We start from the raw sequence: 20119 nt of genomic DNA, 5'->3' as shown, positions 1-20119 counted from the left end.
AATAATAATATAAACATGTGCATAAGGCTGGAGTCACACTAGCAATTTTAAAATCGGTCCAATTTTGATGCAGGAGAGTCGGACAAGTGTCATACAAGTGTCATGCGGTTTTTATGCAAGTACAATCTGATTTTTCACACCTAGTCTCTGATTTACATCCGAATGCAGTGTGATTGCTATCCGATTGCAATGCGATTTTAACATGAGCTTTTACATAGAGAAATTCTCTATGTCATTTACACATCGTTTTCAAATGAATTATTCTTCAAAACATATATATAGATACATATATAATAGATAGATAGATAGATAGATAGATAGATAGATAGATAGATAGATAGATAGATAGATATAGGAAAAAATGCAGGCAGCACTCCATAGCTTAAAGGTGAAACAATGTGGTTTTATTTCAAACCCACATGCTGTAGTATGCAGGATTGAGGCAAGTATTGGATATTTTGTCTGGGAGGCATGCAACCCACCTATTGATAAAGTGCTGTTCCAATTTTCTATGGATAGATAGATAGGATAAAAGCCGTCAATTAATGTGCCGCCTACAGTTAAATCACAGAGTGATAGGTTACAAAAGAATAGATATATACACATAGAATACATAGATATATAGATGTCAATGACACACACATATATGTATATATATTACATACATAGACAGATAGACGAAAGGCTGGCAATTCAGCAGGAAGTGTAAAATCACTGCAGGAGCCGACAGGATAGAAGAGATGGATTACATACAGTAAATACAAATAGAATAGGTAGATATATAGATGCATGTGACAAATACAATTAGTACAGTGTGTGTGCAGCTTACTGTACATGTACCGTATATCCTCGAGTATAAGCCAAGATTTTCAGCCCAAATTTTTGGGCTGAAAGTGCCCCCTCGGCTTATACTCGAGTCACGGTCGGCGGGTGAGGGGGAGAGGGCGCTGAGGCATACTTACCTGCTTCCGGGGCTCCTGGCGCTCCCCCTGCCCGTCCCACGGTCTTCGGTGCCGCAGCTCTTCCCCCGTTCAGCGGTCACATGGGACCGCTCATTAGAGAAATGAATAGGCTGCTCCACCTCCCATAGGGGCGGAGCCGCATAATTCATTTTTCTAATGAGCGGTGCCGGTGACCGCTGACAGAGGAAGAGGCTGCGGCACCGAAGACCAGCTGTCCGGGGGAAGGAGCGGGACGCCGGGAGCAGGTAAGTATGTCATATTTACCTTCCCTCGTTCCACCCGCCGGGCGCCGCTCAGTCTTCCGCGTCCTCTTGTTTTGACTGTTCAGGTCAGAGGGCGCGATGACGCATATAGTGTGCGTGCCGCCCTCTGCCTGATCAGTCAGTGCGGAGAGACGCCGGGACGGGACGCTGAGGAGCTGCAAGCAAGAGAGGTGAGTATGTGTTTTGTTTCTTTTATTGCAGCAGCAGCAGCAATGGCACAGATTTATGTGGAGCATCTATGGGGCAACGGTGCAGAGCACTATATATAAGGCACAGCTTTATGTGGAGCATCTATGGGGCAACGGTGCAGAGCACTATATATGAGGCACAGCTTTATGTGGAGCATCTATGGGGCAACGGTGCAGAGCACTATATATAAGGCACAGCTTTATGTGGAGCATCTATGGCGGGGCCATAATCAAAGGTCAAAGGTGCAGAGCATTATATATGGCACAGCTATCTATGGGGCCATAATCAAAGGTGCAGAGCATTATATATGGCACAGCTATCTATGGGGCCATAATCAAAGGTGCAGAGCATTATATATGGCACAGCTATCTATGGGGCCATAATCAAAGGTGCAGAGGTAATATATAGCACAGCTATCTATGGGGCCATAATCAAAGGTGCAGAGCATTATATATGGCACAGCTATCTATGGGGCCATAATCAAAGGTGCAGAGCATTATATATGGCACAGCTATCTATGGGGCCATAATCAAAGGTGCAGAGCATTATATATGGCACAGCTATCTATGGGGCCATAATCAAAGGTGCAGAGCATTATATATGGCACAGCTTTCTATGGAGCATCTATGGGGCCATAATGAACGGTGCAGAGCATTATATATGACACAGCTTTATGTCGAGCATCTATGGGGCCATAATGAACGGTATGGAGCATCTATTTTTAATTTTGAAATTCACCGGTAGCTGCTGCATTTTCCACCCTAGGCTTATACTCGAGTCAATAAGTTTTCCCAGTTTTTTGTGGCAAAATTAGGGGGGTCGGCTTATACTCGGGTCGGCTTATACTCGAGTATATACGGTATTTAATTAATAAAAGATTATTTTTCAGAAAAAAATTGTGTGGGCTCCCGTGCAATTTTCATAACCAGCAGAGAGAAAGCCGATGGCTGGGGGCAGATGTTTATAGCCTGGGAAGGGGGTAATACCCATGGAGCTTCCCAGGCTATTAATATCAGCTCACAACTGTATACTTAGCCTTTACTGGCTATTAAAATGGAGGACCCTCAAAATAAGTGACGTGGGGTCCCCCTATAATTAATAACCAGCAAAGACTATGCAGACAGCTGTGGGCTGATATTAATAGCCTAGGAAGGGGCCATGGATACTGGCCCGCGCAGGCTAAAAACATCAGCTCTCAGCCACCCCAGAAAAGGCGCATCTCTAAGATGCACCAATTCTGGCACTTGGCCTCTCTCTTCCCACTTGCCCTTTAGTAACGGCAAGTGGGGTGATAGTTGGGGGGGCTGATGTCACCTTTGTATTATCAGGTGACATCAAGCCCCGAGGTTAGTAATGTAGAGGCGTCAATAAAACGCCCCCATTACAAACCCCATAGTCACATTGTAAGAAAACACAGACACCCAATAAAAAAATCCTTTAATTGAAAGAATGCCACAGACTCCTTCAATATTCTTAATTAAACCATACTTACGACTTCGCCCATTCCCCCAATGCCCTTGTCATCTGCAAAAGAGGTAAAAAAACAAACAGTATTCCTAACCTTTCTGCAGAGATGCTGCTAATCCATTAGTAACATAGTAACATAGTTAGCAAGGCCAAAAAAAGACATTTGTCCATCCAGTTCAGCCTATATTCCGTCAGAATAAATCCCCAGATCTGCGTCCATCTAAAGAACCTAATAACTGTAAGATACAATATTGTTACGCTCCAGGAAGACATCCAGGCCTCTCTTGAACCCCTCGACTGTGTTCGCCATCACCACCTCCTCAGGCAAGGAATTCCAGATTCTCACTGCCCTAACAGTAAAGAATGCTCTTCTATCTTGGTGGAAAAACCTTCAGAGAATGCCCCCTTGTGATCGTCACATTCCTTGGTATAAACAGATCCTCGGAGAGATATTTGTATTGTCCCCTTATATACTGTACTTATACATGGTTATTAGATCGCCCCTGAGTTGTCTTTTTTCTAGACTACATGTAAATAATCCTAATTTTGCTAATCTCTCTGGGTTTTGTAGTTCCCCTTCCCCTTTAATAATTTTGTTGCCCTCCTTTGTACTCGCTCTAGTTCCATTATATCCTTCCTGAGCACTGGTGCCCAAAACTGTACACAGTACTCCATGTGCGGTCTAACCAGGGATTTGTACAGAGGCAGTATAATGTTCTCATCATGTGTGTCCAGACCTCTTTTAATGCACCCCATGATCCTGTTTGCCTTGGCAGCCGCTGCCTGGCACTGGCTGCTCCAGGTAAGTTTATCATTAACTAGGATCTCCAAGTCCTTCCCCATGTCAGATTTACTCAGTGGTTTCCCATTCAGTGTGTAATGGTGATATTGATTCCTTCTTCCCATGTGTATAACCTTACATTTATCATTGTTAAACCGCATCTGCCACCTTTCAGCTCAAGTTTCCAATTTATCCAGATCCATCTGTAGCAGAATACTATCTTCTCTTGTATTGACTGCTTTACATGTCCCACGACATGTCCAGCTCTGCTACATCTAGATGGCAGGCTGCATGGTGGGTGCGACCATGCAGCCTGTCATTCAGCAGGGAAACTGAGTACCATGTGTGCAGTGTCTGTGTGAACTGCAATTCCCTGTCTCAGGGCACCGCGAGCGTTCTCCTGCTCACGTTGCCGTCAGACAGGTCCTGCAAGTTCACGGCCAATGAACTCACTTCACCCATGTGACGTCGGCGAGAGCGTCGTGAGAAATTTTCCCACAGCGCTCTCGCTGACTTCAGAAAAAACAAACCTTTACAATGAGGAATAAATTGCAAAAAATATTTCTTATGGTTTGTCCATCACAAGTGTCAGGAAGCACACTTTTTCTGATATGCAAGCTTTGCTCTCAGTACTTTACTACAGTACCAAATTTAGAACTGAGGGGTATTAAACTGCCTCCATTATTTGCATGAATTAAAAAGAACAATTGTGTTATTAAAGGGAACCTGTCACCCCCAAAATCGAAGATGAACTAAGCCAACCAGCATCAGGTGCTTATCTACAGCATTCTGGAATGCTGTAGATAAGCCCCCAATGTAACCTGAAAGATGAGAAAAAGAGGTTAGATTATACTCATCCAGGGGCGGTCCCGCTGCGGTCTGGTTGGTGGGCGTCTCGGTCCGGCGCCTGCCATCTTCTTACGATGACATCCTCTTCTTGTATTCACCCTGCGGCTCCTGCGCAGGAGTACTTTATCTGACCTGTTGAGGGCAGAGCAAAGTACTGCAGTGCGCAGGCGCCGGGTCTCTCTGACCTTTCCCAGCACCTGCGCACTGCAGTACTTTGCTCTGCCCTCAACAGGGCAGACAAAGTACGCCTGCGCCGGAGCCGCATCGTGAAGACAAGAAGAGGACATCATCCTATGAAGATAGGAGGCCATCGGATCGGACCGCCCCCCCCCCCACGTGAGTATAATCTAACCTCTTTTTCTCATCTTTCAGGATACATCGGGGCTTATCTACAGCATTACAGAATGCTGTAGATAAGCCCCTGATGCTGGTGGGCTTAGCTCATCTTCGATTTTGGGGGTGACAGGTTCCCTTTAAGGTGCAATGCTGCAGTAAATCATGGATCAATCAAGTCAGAGTCACACTGACTCTGCAGGTCCTACACCTCCCTATTACATAAACCTTTGTTTTATTCTCACATACTTTACTATTCCCAATGTCATTGTTCTGCAACGCTCCACAATCAGCAGTCTAACCTATCTCTAGGCTATAAAATCCAAAGATAGCAACCACTTTCTCTGCACTCACCTTTTATAGTCCCTGTTATTGTTCCACCTGATTAGTTGCACTAGACCATGTAAAGTGATAGCCACAAAGCATCATGGGAAAGCCTGTGCATGTAAACTTTATATTATAAAGCCTCATTCAGACATCTGTGTTTCATGTACATATTCTAGGTACCAGGTTTCCCACTTAGCACACGTACCCATTATAATTTATGGGCATGTTCACATGTGGATTGGTTGTCCACAAAAAAATAAACAAACAATAGAGACGTGCAATTCTGATCTGATTGTGGACAAAAATCACTCATTCAAATCACAGATTTCTTGAAAAAAAAAAAACAGCACATAAATATCATTCAAGTGTCATTCTACTGCTGTCCATTTTCTACTGTTTAATGGGTGAGAGAAGCTAGATTTTTTTTTTTCATATAGGAACAACGGATGCAACACTGTTTGTAAAAGTTGACAAATGAACCAAAAATGGATGAAAATTGGATCCAACAAACTAATGGAAAATTATCCTTTTTTTCTAGCATTCAAAAAAGGCCTGAAATAAAATCTAGATATCATTTTGCTGTAGGCGGGAACCAGAGTATCTAAAGCTAATACACACAAATATTACTTTCTTAACCCCTTAAATGGGGTTTCCCACAATCCAAAGTTCATTTTAATCAATAGATCTTGGAATAATACTAAGATGTGTTTAAATAAAATGTTCCTGTGCTGAGATAATCTTATACATGTGTAATGTATGTGAATGTGCAGAAACTTGGTCAGATCATAACAGCTCCTGGGTAGGAAAGGATGCAAAAGAGAGAATACAGACATTACAGCAGATGATCACAAATTATTATTATTCTGAGGTAAAACATTTCACTATCTGTTTTTAACTAATGTTTTACTTTAAAGAAAGAATCATTGCAATCCCATGCTGTAAAGTCTGTATACCCCCCCTGCCCAGGAGATGTGGTATGATCAGACCATGTCCCTGTACGGTCAGACTCAACCATTGCACAGTACACAGCAGGGAACAATTATAAGATTACCTCAGCACTTGAATATTTAATAGTGATGAGCAAATACATTTGGCACTATTCGTTACTCTCACAAATAGTACGCTATTCAGGCTATTTGTTTCTCGGAGAGTAATTGGGTATTCGCCTCATTATATTCAAGTGATCTGCCCAGCATGTTTGGCCTTACAGCATCATAGGGGATATTTAAGGGTTGCCGGCGCCATCTTGCACACATTGAAACAGCGTAGGGAAAGAGTAGCGTGACCGTAGGGAGAGTGATAGGAGCTTATAGGGAGCATTCATTATAAAAAGCTCTTTTAAGAGCTGAAGATTGTAAAGATTACTTCTTTGGTAGGTGGGGATTTAGTAGGGAGAGATTTAATAAGAGGGAGAGTAAAAGGCAAGCACCTGGGTGTTCTCATCATTGCAAGTACATGCAGCAGCAGATCTCTGCTATTTTCCATTGTGTTGTATAGTTTAGAATTATGAACAGACTGAGATTAGGCCGCAATAGGGAGGGTTTCATTCACTACCAAAATATACAAATTGGCTATTTTTAGAGGCAAATAATATTAGGTAGTAGCAGCATATACAAAACCATTTTTGGAGCTACTGCACATAGTTTTCCTATGTAACAGCCTATCAATTTTTTTTTTCACCGCAAAATAATATTCCCCAGTGCCAGCATATAGTAACATCATTTTCAACAGCTAATTGCTAAATAATATTCCTTATCAATTGCTTAACCCCTTCGCGCCACAGCCCATTTTCATTTTTGTGTTTCTGTGTTTTGCTCCCCTTTTTCCAGAGCCATAACTTTTTTATTTTTCCGTCAATATGGCCATGTGAAGGCTTGTTTTTTTGTGGGAGAAGTTCTAATTTTGAACGACACCATTGGTTTTACCATATCCTGTACTCAAAAACAGGAAAAAAATTCCAAGTGCGTTGAAATTGCAAAAAAGTGCAATTCCACAAAGTTTTTGGGGATTTTTTTTACCAAATTCACCAAATGCTAAAACTGACCTGCCATTATGATTCTCCTGTTCATAGACACCAAACATGTTTAGGTTCTTTTTTATTTAAGTGGTAAAAAAAAATCCAAAGTTAGTAAAACAAAAAAAAAATTGCGTCATTTTCCGAGACCCGTAGCATCTCCATTTTTCGTGATCTTGTGTTGGGTCATAGCTTATTTTTTGCATGCCGAGCTGACGTTTTTAATCATGCAATTTTGGTGCAGATATGTTCTTTTGATCACCTGTTATTGCATTTTAGTTCAATGTTGTGGGGACCAAAAAAAGTAATGTGCCGGGAAAGATGTGGACTCACTGCCGGAGCCCACATCAAAGGGGGACACATGACATGCACAGTACTAGTATGGCACATGTGGTAAAGAGTTAAATACCTAGTACTTCTCTAGCAGTTGTGCGACTGGCGCAAAACCTGTTGAGCCACGGAAACGTCACTATTTTCCAGTAATTTCCCTGAGTTCGCTGTTGACCTATCTTATAAAGTCGAAGTAAAAAAATCTCCCCAAAATTTCTATTGGTTAAAAAAATTGCGTATTTTTATGTAGCAGTTATGTGACTGCTGCAATCCATGAAGACATAATCAAAAGTCACAAGTTAGGAGTGGAAATAATTTTCATTAGTCCACTGTTAAGTATGTGTCAGCAAGGTGATATAAAAAAATCATAATTTTCTGTTGGTTTAATAAATAGCGTACTTTTATCTAGCAACTGTGTGACACCACAATCCAGGAAGAGATAATCAAACATGACAATTTAGCAGTGGCAATAATTTTCATTACTCCGCTGTTGCAGTGTGTCAGCGAGCCAATATTAAAAAAATCATAATTTTCTATTTGTTTAACCCTTTCCCGACATGCTTCATACATGTACTGCTCTGCGGGAGCTGCGTTCCCACAAACAGCAGCACAGGTATGGTGCATCGATCACGTGGCCTCTCGCTGAGCACCGCGGCAATCGGGTGCGGGTGTCAGCTTTGTGTGAGAGCTGACACCCCGCACCAACACCCACGATCAATGCTAGCACCAATCACGGGCATTTAACCCCTCTGATGCCGCTGTCAGTAGTGACAATGGCATAGAGGAGATTCGTGCAGGGAATGAGTTCTCTGCACGCTTCCATCAGGACAACCCCTGTCCGCAAGATGGCCAAGAGGTCCTTTCGGAGTCCTGCAGGGAAGGTGGCTTGTGAGCGCCTGCTGAGAGCAGGCGCTGACATGCCTCCTTCGCTGCCTGTCAGAAGCTGATACTCTGCAGCAATCTGACACCATACAATGTTGTCCCAGGAAGGGACAAAGTAAAAAAGTAAAAAACAATATATTAAAAAGTGTAGAAATATATATATTTTTAAAAATCCCCAAATAAAGAAAAAAGAAACAAATATTTTCCAATAAATACATTTATTTATGTAAATAAAACAATAAAAGTACACATATTTGGTATCGCTGCATCCGTAACGACCCACTCTATAAAACTGTCCCACTAGTTAACCCCTTCAGTGAATACCGTAAAAAATTTAAAAAACAGGCAAAAAACAAGCCATCATACAGCTCCATCAGCTGAAAAAATAAAAAAAAGTTATAGCTCTCAGACTAAAGCGATGTAAAAATAATTATTTTTCTATAAAATAGTTTTTAATGTGTAAAAGCGCCAAAACATAAAAAACTGTATAAATGAGGTATCGCTGTAATTTACTGACCTGAAGAATAAAGCTGCCTTACCAATTTTACCACACGCGGAACGGTTTAAAAAAACAAAAAGCAATTCCTGAATTGCTGGTTTTTGGTCATTCTGTCCCCCAAAAATCAGAATAGAAAGCGATCAAAAAATATCATGTGCTCGAAATTAGTACCAATAAAAACATTCTCTTGTCCCACAAAAACCAAGCCGTAACATGACTGTCAGGAGAAATATTCAAAAATTATAGCTCAAAATGTGGTGATGCAAAAACTAGTTTTTGCAATAAAATGTATCTTTTAGTGTGTGACAGAAGCCAAACATAAAAACCCGATATAGATCTGGTATCACTGTAATTTCACTGACCCAAAGAATAAAGTGTGATGCAGTGACCCCTGTGGCAGCTAGGGGGCGCTGTGTGTGCTCCTTGGGATATGCATGGAGGCATATCTGTTGTTATAATGGTGGTGAAACAGTGACTGGCAGAATTGTGAGTGGCCGATATGTGTCGCAGAGGGAGTTTGCGTGGTAAGTCTGATGCAATGTTGTTGTTCTGGGACCTGTAGTCCCTCAAGAGTTTGTATAGTTATGAAGGGAGACTTACTAGGCTAGTTATGAGAGATGGGCGGGTCAAACTAGCCACACCCACACACTCCCACCTGTGGGAGTGGTTACAGGTGGATAATGTGACCAGGGTGTGGGTCACATGTTCCTGTATGGTCACTGAGTGTGGATCTGAATGGTCTATGCTGGAAGGTCCTGGAGAGCCTATGTGTTGGGAGTGTCATCTCCCTGAAGAGCACATGGTGGGGCTTTTGACCTGGTGGCCTGGTGTTGGACAGATGTCCTGAATAGCACCCGGACAGATCACACGCCTGTGTGTTGGACGGTCCCATGTGGGATGGATGTCCTGAATAGCGCACTGAGTAACCTGTGTTGGAAGTCCTGGGAGTAGGCTTCCTGAAGAGCACAACCTGTGTTGGATCTCCTGGGAGTAGGAATCCTGAAGAGCACATGCCAGTGTGTTGGACGGTCCCATGTGGGATGGACGTCCTGAATAGCGCACAGTAAGACTATTGTCCTGGACAGTCTGTGTTGGAAGCTCCTGTGAGTGGAGTCTTCCTAGAGCACCTGAGAGGCTGTGGACCTGGATGGTCTGTATTGGGGAAGCTACCGTCCTTTGGTGGCTCTGGACTGACTGATGTGTGCCGGCCAGGCAAGTTGGTGAACCCCATATGGCATTTTCCCCAGGAGAGAGGACTGACGAGGAGTCAGCAGGTGGAGCAGGAGCTCCCATAAGGTACCATTGACTGTTGGTGCTTGTGATAGTCTATGAACTGTGTGGTCTCCCACGGTAACTGAACGAAGTGAGGTTCAGCGTGTTTAGAGACCGCGACCCAATGTCTTGTGCGCTATATGACTAGGGACATTGGTGAACTGTTCAGCGTACGGACACCCATGGTAACTGGACGAAGTGAGAGGTCCAGTATGTTTAGTGGCTGTGAGACAAAGCCGTATATGAAGTGTCTAAGATAAAGCTGCAAGTTAATATCACCAGTTGGTGCCTATTGTGTTCTATGAAATGTATATAATGAACTGTGCATAACCCGTTTATGACAGTTTAATAAACCGCATGGACTGTTTTGTGTGAAAAACTGTGCCCGTGTGCTTGAATCCTGTGCCAAGTGAGTGTCCCCCAATACACTTAGTAAGTGCAATCTTACAAGAGTCACTTAATCACTTATACCACACATTTATCCTGCACTCTGCGCTGAGTGCTTACACCTGGGTTTCCGTGTAAATGTCTGAAATACGTGATTCAGACAGAACCTCTGGCAGAAGATTCCCTATAATGAGGCAGATGGAGTCACTGTGGATGCCATAGGATCTGTGATTCGGCAGTGTAAGACTTTTTTGGATTGCATAAAAGTGACGTCGGCAACAGTTTTGGGCACTTCTGAAAAGAAGGTAACCGCTAAACAGAGGCCAGATGGAGTCCAGAGTAAGGCCGGTTTCACACGTCAGTGGCTCCGGTACGTGAGGTGACAGTTTCCTCATGTACCGGAGCCACTGACACACGTAGACACATTGAAATCAATGCATCTGTGCAGATGTAATTGATTTTTTGCGGACCGTGTCTCTGTGTGCCAAACACGGAGACATGTTAGTGTTCGTGGAAGCGCACGTATTACACGGACCCATTAAAGTCAATGGGTCCGTGTAAAACACGGACCACACACGGACCTTCTCCGTGTGCAGTCCGTGTGCCGTGCAGGAGACAGCACTACAGTAAGCTGGGGGTCTTTATGTTAAACACGAGAAACAAAAAAAAAAAGGATTATTCATATCTTCTCTACAGCAAACGCTGCTGCAGAGAAGATATGAATGGCGGCTTCAGCACCACGTGGGGGGGACAGCGCTTATCTCTAGCGCTGTCTCCTGCACGGTGCGTGTGGTACCCAGTCGGCACATGGGCGGCACACGTGTTCCGCACGTGTGCCACACTGATGTGCCACAGAAACGCACGGGCACACGGACACGGATAATTCCGGTACCGATTTTTCCGGTACCGGAATTATCTGGACGTGTGAGACTGGCCTAATTCTGCCTCCTCATAATAGTGAATTGATACGTCAGTGGTTTCATCTGTCACATCACTCAGAGATTTAGATGGAAACCCCTATGTGATAATAAATGTTATGTAAAATGTTCCCAATAAAAGCTTCAACTCAATCCACAAAAAAGCAAGTCCCTTATTCAAGTCCATCATCTATTAACAGAAATATAGGGGCTCCCACTTTACTGACAGCACAAAGGCTCTGGAAAAGCCAAATGGCTCCTAGCCCCCAAAAGAAATTCAGGAAATTCTCTGCTCCCAAATCCAAATGCCCCTCTCCCTTCTGAGCCTCAGTGTGCCTAAACCACATTTAAAGCCCACATGTGTGGCATTTTTGTAGTGATGAGAGTGCACCTAATTTAGAGGTGTGTGTCTCCAGAAGCATGAGTTGGGCATAACGTACTGGTCACTGCAACGTCAATTTGCTATTTTCACCCAGCAACATGCACTGCTGCTTGTTTCTGGAAAACACCCATGGAGTCAAAATCTGTCAATAAATTCCCAAAGTATAATTTCCAAAATGGGGTCACTTGAGAGGGTGTTCTGCTCTTCTAGTACTTAAGGGCTATGTATATGGTGTCCACAAACTGTTCTAGGAAAATCTGCGCTCCAGGAAGCAAATAGCTCTCCGTCCCTCCCGAGTCTCTCCGTATGGCTTAGCAGTACTGTACAGCCACATATGGGGTATTTCTACAATCAGCAGAAATTGTAAGACAAATTTTGATGCTATTTTTACAATTTTCCCAGTAAGAAAATGTAAAATTTGGGGCTAACACAATTTTGATGGTAAAAATCTAAATTATTTTTTCTTTAATGCCCAATGGTATACAGTAAAATTCTGTGACACACCTATGGTGTCAATATAATTACTGTACCCCTAGATGAATTCATTAAGAGGTTTAGTTTGTAAAATGGGGTCCCTTTAAGGGAGCTCTGCTGTCCTGACACCTCAGGGGCTCTGCCAATGTGACATGGCACTCTCAAAATAGTGCAGAAATATCTGCACTGTAATATGGTGCTACTTCCCTTCTGAGCTTTGCACTGTGCCTCAAAAGTAGTTTTCGACCACATATGGGGTATTGATGAACTCAGGAGAAATTGCAAAACAAAGTTTGGGGTCCATTTTCTCTTGTTACCTTTGTGAAAATACAAAATTTGGAGCTAAAAAGATTTTTTGCTGGAAAAAAGTGATTTTTATTTTCGCGGCTTAACATTATAAACTTCTGAGAAGCACCTTGGGGTTCAAGGTGTTCAATACACATCTATATAAGTTCCCAAAGGGGCCTAGTTTCCAAAATGGGGTCACTTGTGGGGGGGTTCCACTGTTTAGGCACATCAGGGGCTCTCCAAATGCGACATGGCATCCGCAAATTATTCTAGCAAATTTTACATTCAAAATGTCAAATGGCGCTCCTTTCCTTCCAAGCTCTGCCTTGCAGCCAAATAGTTGTTTTCCTCCACATGTTGGATATCTGCACACTCAGGAGAAATTGCACAACAAATTGTATGAAGCAATTTCTTCTTGAACCCTTTTGAAAATGCAAAATTTGGAGCTAAAGAAGATTTATCTTGGGATTTACACATTTTCACAGCTCTGCTTTTATAAACTTCTGTGAAGCACCTGTGGATTCAAGGTGCTCAATAAACATAAGTTCCCTAAGGTGTCTAGTGTTATCACCATGCTGGAGTCCTGCTCTGACAGGCAGGGTCTCCTGCATGTCCCTTCACTCACCTGTGCTGCGGTCAGTTCTTCCTTTTCCCATGCTCTGCATGCTTCCAGCTGGTCCTCTAGCCATGTCCCTAGAGCACACGCTTGTGCACTCCTGCCCTCTTAAAGGGTCAGCGCATGCATTTGCTATTTGCTCCCTAGCCAATTGCTGTGGGACATTATGTATATATTGCTTCCTCCTCACTGGGGAGGTGCCTAAACAGCTAAGTTGTGCTAGGTTGCATACCTGTATGCTGCACTCTGGTGCAGATCCTGCCTGCTGCACTCTGGTGCAGATCCTGCCTGCTGCACTCTGATGCAGATCCTGCCTGCTGCACTCTGATGCAGATCCTGCCTGCTGCACTCTGATGCAGATCCTGCCTGCTGCACTTTGATGCAGATCCTGCCTGCTGCACTTTGATGCAGATCCTGCCTGCTGCACTCTGATGCAGATCCTGCCTGCTGCACTCTGTATCAGAGTGCAGCAAGCAGGATCTGCATCAAACACTGCCTGCTGCACTCTGATGCAGATCCTGTCTGCTGCACTCTGATACAAACATTGCCTGCTGCACTCTGGTGTGAACTCTGTCTGCTACACTCTGATACAAACACTGCCTGCTGCACTCTGGTGCGAACTCTGTCTGCTGCACTCTGATGCGAACTCTGTCTGCTGCATTCTAAATCAAACTCTGCCAGCTGCTCCCTCCTGACTGTCCTCTTGTCCATTGGTCTGTCCTGGAGTTGCACCTGGCATTCATCGGGAACCAAGTCTAACCTCACCATCAGAGGCTCTAGTGAACAGTCATGTGTTTGCTTAGTCACACCCCTCCAGGCTCTCCACGGTCCATGGCACAGTGGTTCCACAAACCACATCCGTTTCAACAAGTTTCCAAACACACCAGGGGCTCTCCAAACATGACATGGCGTCCACTAATTATGCCAGAAAATTTTACATTCAAAAAGTGAAATGGCGCTCCAGTAGATTTCCCCCACATGTGGGGTATCGGCATGCTCAGGATAAATTGCACAACAAATTGTATGGTCCATTTTCTCCTGTTACTCTTGCAAAAGTAAAAAAAAATAGGTCTAAAGAAAAAATTTTGTGAAAGAAAAGTAAATGTTTAATTTTTCCTTCCACATTTCAAAAATTCCTGTGAAGCATCTGAAGAGTTAATAAACTTCTTGAATGTGATTTTGAGTACCTTGTGTGGTTCATTTTTAGATTGGTGTCACTTTTGGGTATTTTCTGTCATATAGGCCCCTCAAAGTGACTTCAAATGTGAGGTGGTCTCTAAAAAAAGAATGGTTTTGCAAATTTTGTTGTAAAAATGAGAAATCGCTGGTCAATTTTTAACCATTATAACTTCCTAACAAAAAAAAAATATGTTTAAAAATTTGTGCTGATGTAACGTAGACATGTGGGAAATGTTATATATTAACTAGTTTATGCGATAAGACTCTGATTTAAGGGCTTAAAAATTTACATTTTTAAACTTGTGAAATTTTCAAAATTATCATCAAATTTCTGATTTTTTCATAATTAAATTCAAGTCATATCAAAGAAATTTTACCACCATCATGAAGTACAATGTGTCATGAGAAAACATTCTCAGAATCATTGAGATCCATTGAAGTGTTCCAGAGTTATGACCTGATAAAGTAACAGTGGTCAAAATTGTAAAAAGTGCCCTGGTCAGAAAGGTGAAAACAGGCTTTGGGGGAAGGGGTTAATAAATAGCGTATCTTTATCTAGCAGTTGTGTGACTGGTGCAATCCAGGTAGCGATAAGCAAATGTCACAATTTACCAGAGGCAATAATTTTCATTAGTTCGCTGTTGCAGTGTGTCAGGAAGGCAATATAAAAAAATCATAATTTTCTATTGGTTTGATAAATAGCGTATCTTTTTCTAGCAGTTGTGCAACTTGTGCAATCCTGGTAGAGATAAGCAAACATCACAATTTAGCAGTGGCAATAATTTTCATTAGTCCCCTGTTGCAGTGTGTCAGCAAGACAATACAAAAAAATCATAATTTTCTATTGGTTTAATAAATAGCGTATCTTTATCTAGTAATTATGCGACTGGCGCAATCTTGGCAGAGATAAACAAATGTCACAATTTAGCAGTGGCAGTAATTTACACTAGTCCGCTGTTGCAGTGTGTCAGCAAGGCAATATAAAAAAAAAATTTCTATTGGTTTAATAAATAGCGTATCTTTATTTAGCAGTTGTGCGACTGGTGTAAAGCCCGTAGAGATACGTAAACGTGACTATTTACCACCAATTTACATCAGTCTGATGTTGCTGTGTATAATGAAGCTGAGATCCGAAAAAAATAACCACACATTGCTAGATACAGTGAATTTGTACATAGACCTTTGTGAGGGTACTTGTGAAAAATAAAGCCAGTATTTTTTTCACAAGCATAACACATTGAATATGAGGGTGACGTTAAGGGACGTGGATGCAGTGGTGCCCTCTAAGGCCGTGTGTCAGATCCGAAGGTGATTGTATCTTGTTCTAGCTTCCTGTCAAAATTTGGGCAGTGTGCTACACCACTAATGAACCCAGACAAATGTAAAGATGTTGTGGATTGGATGGCAAAGGCTCCAGTGTGTTGACAAGCAGTCTTCCACACGAAGTCCAGTCTCAGTAGCCAAGAGGCTGGGCCTCTGAATCCTCAACCTAGTCCTCCTTCGTCCCACCATCAAGAGTCCCGGTAGACATATGACCCCAACACTGGCCATTCTGAGCAACTGTTTACGTTCCCTTGTAATTTGTCAGGCCTGTCAACGTGCACCATTAAAGAGGGTCATGAGGAGGTGGAGTGCAGTGCTGCCCAAACACTTGAGCACCGACGGCCAGGAGAAAGCCACGTTGGAGAAGGTCAATTTATGTCTGAAGAGGTGGAGGATAATCATGATGCATTGTTGCCTTCAGGGCAGCCTCAAATCGCAACTCAGACGGAGGGTCATATTGAGGAATTGGAAGATGACGTGATCGATGTTGAGGCCACTGATCCAACCTGGCACAGTGGCACACCTAGCGAGCACAGCAGTGCAGAGAAGGATGGATCCATAGCATGAAAACAGGCAAGAAGTAGTGATTTGACCAGAGGGAGAACTTGGTCAACTGTTCAACAGAGCCCCCCCACTCAGCTAGATAACAGGCCAAGGGTGCCTTGTTCCCATGTATGGAAGTTCTTTTCTGAAATTCCTGCAGACAAAACAACTGTAATGTGCAGCTTCTGCCAAACCAAGCTAAGAAGAGGCAAGAACACTGCCAACCTGAGCACCACCAGCATGCAAAAGCACATGGCAGTCAAGCACCCCAGTAGGTGGGCGGAACGCCTGGGTACAAAATCTGTGTCTGAGGGTGAAACCATTACCCCTTCCCCTGTGCTACGCCCTTTACAATCTGCTGTCCATGAAGCAGGCGCTGATGCCTCTTGCCCACAACCTGCAGTTGCACAGACAAAGCAGTCAGCAACCACTTCCAGTTCGTTGTCCCAGCGCAGCGTTCAGTTGTCCCTGCTCCAGACATATAATAGAAAGCAGAAATATCCAACCACCCACCCACAGGTCGAAATGCTAAACACCCATATTGCCAGATTGGTAGCCCTGGAAATGTTGCCATTTTGACTTTTGGGAACTGAGTCTTTCCGCAACCTCTTGGCTGTGGCAGCTCTATGGTACTCAATTCCCAGCTGCCACTATATTTCCCAGTGTGCCATCCGTTATATAAGTACGTGTTAGACAATATCAGCCGTGCTGTGGCCAATGCAGCCACAGGGAAGGTCCACCTAACCACAGACACGTGGACAAGTTCTTGTGACCATACATTTCCATGATGGCACACTGGGTTAACCTGGTGGAGTCTGGGACAGAGTCAGAGGCTAGGACATCAGACATCTTACCCACACCAAGAATAGTGGACCCAACTTCCATCAGAGTTTCAGTCTCCTTGTATTCCTATTCCTGTCTCTCCTCCTCCTCATCCTCACCAGAACTACCCTCCCAATCAATCCCAAGCTGGGAAGTCTGCAGCACTGTTTTGGCGAACCGGCAGCACGCTCTGGTGAAGCTCATCTGTTTAGGTGATAAAGCTCACAATGCAGCCAAGCTGTTGAGAGGGATAAATGAACAGACCAATCAGTGGCTCTCCCTACTGAACCTCCAACCAGGTCTGGTTGTGTGCAATAATGGGCTGAACTTGGTTGTACAGCAGTTTTTAAAAACATACCCTGGACCTACTTGCCAAGGTATGCCGTGACAGCGCACATTTCCGAAAGTCATGTCAGGCTTTCGCTGGTCTAGCTTTGCCGCAGCAGCGCTTTAAATTGGCTCATCACCGACTGATTTGTGACCTGCCAACACGCTGAGATTCGACCTTTCATATGTTTGTAAGCCTTTAGTGAGCAGCAGAGGGCAGTCTCTGAATTCCAGCTTCTCACTGCCCGTTAGAGTAACACTCAGCCCCCACACATAACAACTGCTGAGTTGGTGTGGATTGCTGACATATATGAGGTTCTTCAAAACTTTGAGTACTGCACCAAAATGTTGAGCGCTGATGATGCTATTATCAGCATAATCATCCCACTGCTCTGTCTATTAAAATGTGCGCTGCAGAATCTCAAAAAGGAAGCTTTGAATGTCGAGCAGGTGGCTATGCAGCAAGATTTTACAGTGGCTGATACCACACACTCCAGCCTTACACAATATTCTCAGACCACATTGGGTGATGATAAGGAACAAGAGGAGGAGGAGGAGGAACAGGAGTTTTTGGTCTGTGCTACAGAGGAGACTCCCAATCCCAGCTTCATGCCTGTCCACCATGAGGAGGAGAGAGCTATGCATCGGGAGGATGAGGGGATGGTTAGTGTTCTTCCTGGTGAGGACACTGAACAATTGACTCTTTGTAGTCTACCACACACAGCAGAGTTCATGTTCAGATGACTTTCCCAAGACCCTTGCGTGAAACACATTTTGTGCAACATGAAATACTGGCTGTGTACCTTTCTTGACCCACATTCTCTCATGTTGGAGGCACACGTGCCATTTTCAGTGCATGCATGCCAGAGGGCCGTTGTGGAAGACTTTCTAAAATGAATACCCTCAGGCAGAGGTACCGGCTCTTTTCACTGACAAAGATTACAGGGGAGGGCCACGTACACCAGGTGCATCTCAGGGGGGAAATGTCCACCTTTTGGGACTTTTCATGAGACCATCACATCAACAAGGGCTATCTGTGGGTGTAACTATGACAAGGAGGGAGAAGTTGACCAAGATGGTGAAGGACTACTTAAGTGTCCATACCAGCATCCTTCCTGATTCTTCATTGCCCTTTAACTATTAGCTGTCCAATCTGCACACTTGGCCCAAACTCTCCTTGTATGCCTTGGAGGCGCTGCTATGCCCTGCCGCAAGTGTGTTGTCTGAGCGTGTTTTTAGTTCGGCCGGTGCAATCATAACAGATAGGCGCACACGGCTGTCAAAGGAAAAAGCAGACAGGCTGACTCTTCTAAAATTGAACAAGGACTAGATTTCCTCCAACTTTGTAAGCCCTACGGATAACAGCAATGTAATATAAATGCAGCCCCAATTTTTTTTTGGGGAAGTAGTCTTAACATCCATTCCTTACCATCCTAACCCATTTTGTTCAGGAAATCATATCCTCCTCCTCCTGCTTCTGCAACAATTAGTAAGTGGTCATCTATGTATACCCCATGTGGGTAATGTCAGGGCCGTATTTAGAGTTTCTGCAGCCCTAGGCACTTTTAGCGCTGCCTCCCCCATTGCTGAGTATGACACTATCGGCAGTGACTTTGGCAAGAATCGCTGTTGTGAAAATAGCCTTTTGCAGCAGATCGGGCAGTTTTTTCGCATCTGCCGCGTAACGGATCACTTACGGCAACACTGCGTTTGGCCTCATTCATTCCCTATGGGATTTGTGGCACTTGCTGTGATCTGGCAAATGCGGTACCATACCTCCCAACTCTTGAAGGGAAAGAGGCATAAAGGTTGCGGCGCACGGCAAATTTTAGGCCACGCCTCTGACCACACCCATTTCACAACTAGTCACACCTATATCCAAGTCCCAACCACACCCATTTAGCACTGCTGATCACACTGTTTCATATACAATAATTATAACCAAAAAAAAAATATGGCCACACAATGCTCCATACTGTATAATGACCCCTCATGATGTTCAATACTGTATAATGGCCCCACATGATGCTCCATACTGTATAATGACTGCACATGATGCTCCATACTGTATAATGACCCCACATGATGCTCAATACTGTATAATTGCCACACATGATGCTCAATACTGTATAATGGCCACACACGATGCTCCATACTTTATAATGGCCACACATGATGCTCCATACTGCATAATGACCACACAGTGCTCCATACTGTATAATGACCGTACATGATGCTGAATACTGTATAATGACCCCACACGATGTTCAATACTGTATAATGGCCCCACATGATGCTCCATACTTTATAAGGGCCACATATGATGCTACATGCATACTGTATAATGGACCACCCCCCCTCCCATCCTGTATGCGTGGCTCATCTCCCCCTCCCTGTATGCATGGGTGGCTCAGGCTCATCTCCCATCCCCCCCTGTATGCGTGGCTCATCTCCCCCTCCCTCCCTGTATGCATGGGTGGCTCAGGCTCATCTCCCATCCCCCCTGTATGCGTGGCTCATCTCCCCCTCCCTCCCTGTATGCATGGGTGGCTCTGGCTTATCTTCCATCCCCCCTGTATGCGTGGCTCATCTCCCCCTCCCTGTATGCATGGGTGGCTCAGGCTCATCTCCCATCCCCCCCTGTATGCGTGGCTCAGGCTCATCTCCCATCCCCCCCTGTATGCGTGGCTCAT

General features: G+C 44.0%; 1 protein-coding gene across 2 annotated transcripts in view; it reads right to left on the bottom strand.

Annotated features, from left to right (window-relative positions):
- Window positions 1-13323, bottom strand: part of ZNF516 (zinc finger protein 516) — a 240105-nt gene extending 226782 nt beyond the window's left edge. For both annotated transcript variants that reach the window (XM_077270080.1, XM_077270077.1), the window contains exon 1: window positions 13242-13323. The gene's annotated coding sequence lies outside the window, so the exon portion shown is untranslated. The remainder of the gene's footprint in view (window positions 1-13241) is intronic.
- Window positions 13324-20119: the final 6796 nt, after the last annotated feature.

This window comes from Ranitomeya variabilis, chromosome 6, assembly GCF_051348905.1.
Source record: "Ranitomeya variabilis isolate aRanVar5 chromosome 6, aRanVar5.hap1, whole genome shotgun sequence".
Classification (NCBI taxonomy): domain Eukaryota; kingdom Metazoa; phylum Chordata; class Amphibia; order Anura; family Dendrobatidae; genus Ranitomeya; species Ranitomeya variabilis.
Note: the sequence above shows the minus strand (reverse complement) of the source record. Positions and strands in the feature narration are given on the sequence as shown.